This window comes from Mustela nigripes, chromosome 2, assembly GCF_022355385.1.
Source record: "Mustela nigripes isolate SB6536 chromosome 2, MUSNIG.SB6536, whole genome shotgun sequence".
NCBI lineage: Eukaryota > Metazoa > Chordata > Mammalia > Carnivora > Mustelidae > Mustela > Mustela nigripes.
Window position 1 is genome coordinate 128,335,824 of NC_081558.1, and position 2,966 is coordinate 128,338,789.

Consider the following 2,966-nt stretch of genomic DNA (forward strand, 5'->3'; position numbering starts at 1 on the left):
AAATCTTTACACAAAACTCAAGCCCAGGCCCAGGCATTCTATTATTCTGGCTGTCCTTAAAGTGGTGAGCTTTTTGTTCCATGACACTTCGTTCTTTGAATTTGTTTGAAAAGAAAAATTGGAAATGACCAAATTATTTCAGATCATAACTTTAAATTGATATTCAGGGGGGCATCTGGGTGTCAGTGGGTTAAGCCTCTGCCTTTGGCTCAGGTCATGATCTCAGGGTCCTTGGATCAAGCCCCGCATCAGGCTCTCTGCTCAGCAAGGATCATGCTTCCCCCGTCTCTCTGCCTGATGCTCTGCCTGCTTGTGATCTCTCTCTTTGTCAAATAATAAAATAAAAATCTTTAAAAAATTTGATATTTGGTGTGGGGCGCCTGGGCGGTTCAGTCAGTTAAGCTTCAGTCTTTGGGTTTTGGCTTAGGTCATGATGGTTTTGGCTTGTGGGTCATAAGATTAAGCCCCATGTTGGCCTCTAGGCTCAGCAATAAGTCTGTTTGAAGATTCTCTCCCTCTGCCCTCCCCCGACATGCACATGCTCTCTCTCAAATAAATAAATGTTTTCAAAAAATAATTTGTTATTAGAAAATAGATTGACATCAGCAGCAGCAAAAACAAAATAAAAGGTATCAGACAGTGAAGACATAGATCATACTGAACTTCAGTATGATTTCAATTAACAATAATCGTGCCTCGGATAAACCTCATGGGCTGCGATACTGCCACTGTGCAAAGCTTGAACTTCAGTATGGTATTACAAATAAAAATTAGTCAACTTCTTTTATATCTTTTTTCCTATTCTCTTTTTCTTAGAAAAATCACTTACACTGCCATCATCATCATCATCATCACAGCCCCCTATTCTGAATGCCTACTATGTACCAGTCACAGCTTTAGGTACTCCCTCTGCATTATCTCTATTCCTCCCAACGGTCTGCTACAAAGGTGGTATTATTTCCATTCACAAATGGAGAAGCTCTGGCTTAGTGAATAGAAGTTAAGTAATTTGCCCAAATTTATACAGCTGGTAAGGAAAAGAGTCAGAATTTCAACCTAGATGTTGACATCATAGCATCTGCTCTTTCCTGCTGTCAGCTATTTTACCACAGTGCAAAATATGCCATTGAATCATATGATAATGTTATAAAAGAGTTTCCGTATTCTCTATTTAATCCTTTGCCTATTTCGTAGACCTGGAAACCGAGATCCACAGAAGTTCAGCTCTCTCCTGTTTCTACAGCTGATTTATGAGAATCTTTGCTTGGGAGCTAGCACTTATGAATACAAAATAGTCAGATTCCTTCCCCCTTAAAAACCAATGAAGGTGCAATTATAGGGACAGGCTATGAAGCATAAAAATATCTCTACCAGAGTATGATACCTTTATAACTTTCGACTTTAACCTGTACTTGGCTCAGCTTTCTCTTCAACCTTTGGAGGATTTGGTGAATTTTTGAAATATCTAATTTAAGTCTGTTCTTTGGTTTCTCTTTGCTCTATATCCATAGGATCACATTTTAGTTATCCTTTTCTGCTACAACCATTCCAAGGAAATGATACCTGATTTATCAAAATCAACACTGGCATCATATGTACTATTGTAGAACACCGATCTACTTTTTTTTTTTTTTAGCTTATTTTTCTTCTTCTTCTCATTTTTAGAAAGATTAAAAGATAATTTTACTTTTTATCCCCTCAATAACTTACTACTCCCCAAAATGATAGAAAATTGAAAGGATGTTTGCTTTTTTTATATTAAAAATTTGGCTAAAATGAAATGTAATTTTTGCATCCTCAATGACATTCTTCATCTCTGTTGTGGAATTGCTTAGAATGGTCTTTGTATGTATTTACAAACAAGTGAATTTATTTATAATCCCAAGCTACCTGTTGAGGATGTGAATAGTTTGAACAACTTAATAAGAAAATTGATATATGCAAATAGAGTTGATGGGTGTTTTATTCTGTGTCATGACAAATGTAGAAAACGTAACAGCACTCTCATTATTCAAAACTTAAGTAAAAAGCAAGTAATATCTAAAAAAAGTAGGGGCGCCTGGATGGCTCAGTGGGTTAAGCCTCTGCCTTCAGCTCAGGTCATGATCTCAGGGTCCTGGGATCAAGCCCTGCATGGGGCTCTCTGCTCAGCAGGGAGCCTGCTTCCCCTTTTCTCTCTGCCTGCCTCTCTGCCTACTTGTGATCTCTCTCTGTGCCAAATAAATAAATAAATAGAAATCTCTTAAAAAAGTAATGTCTGTCAAAATTCAGGAATCCTAATGAAGCCTAAAACAGTAGAGTAATGCTCTAGTCTGGACTTTTTTAGAAATCCAGGAAAAATAGCACATGTAAATATGTAATTCATATTAACAAAAAGTATTTATTCACATTCTTTTAATGATCTCCCTCTGTTCTTCCTTTTCCCTAAACACATACATACATATAAACCTTTCTAGAAGACAGTCTAGCGACTGAAGAGTGCCTGAAAAATAAGGGAAGTGATTGGCCTGCTCCACTTGCCACTTAGAGTAACAAGAAGAGCAAGTTTCAAAGTGAAATTGGATGGGTTTGGTTAATGTTGGGCAGTGGCTGAATTACACAATTGTCATTATAGGTTGTTTTCAGAGGTCTTTAAATTTTATGTGCTTTTTAAAAATCCCATATAATCTAACCTTAACCCCACAGTGCCTCTGTTACGTGTGTAATATTATTGTTCCTTATGTCGTGCTCCAAGGTCTACTGGCAAGATCTTGATCCTAGAGTTCACACTGCAGATGTTTAGAGAGATACTTGTCTGATGTTACAGAATCTGTGATGAAATGTGGACTCACATTTCTTTAGGGGGTAAAATCAAACACATATTAAGCCAAAAGTTCTTAAGCTTGGTGCATCAAAATCATCTGCAGGGTTTGTAAAAACAGATTGTTAAACCCTGTTCTCTAGAATTTTTGATTCAGTAGGTTTGG

General features: G+C 37.1%; 1 pseudogene; it reads right to left on the minus strand.

The window, feature by feature from the left end:
- Positions 1 to 569: 569 nt before the first annotated feature.
- Positions 570 to 740, minus strand: LOC132012625 (U4 spliceosomal RNA; annotated as a pseudogene).
- Positions 741 to 2,966: the final 2,226 nt, after the last annotated feature.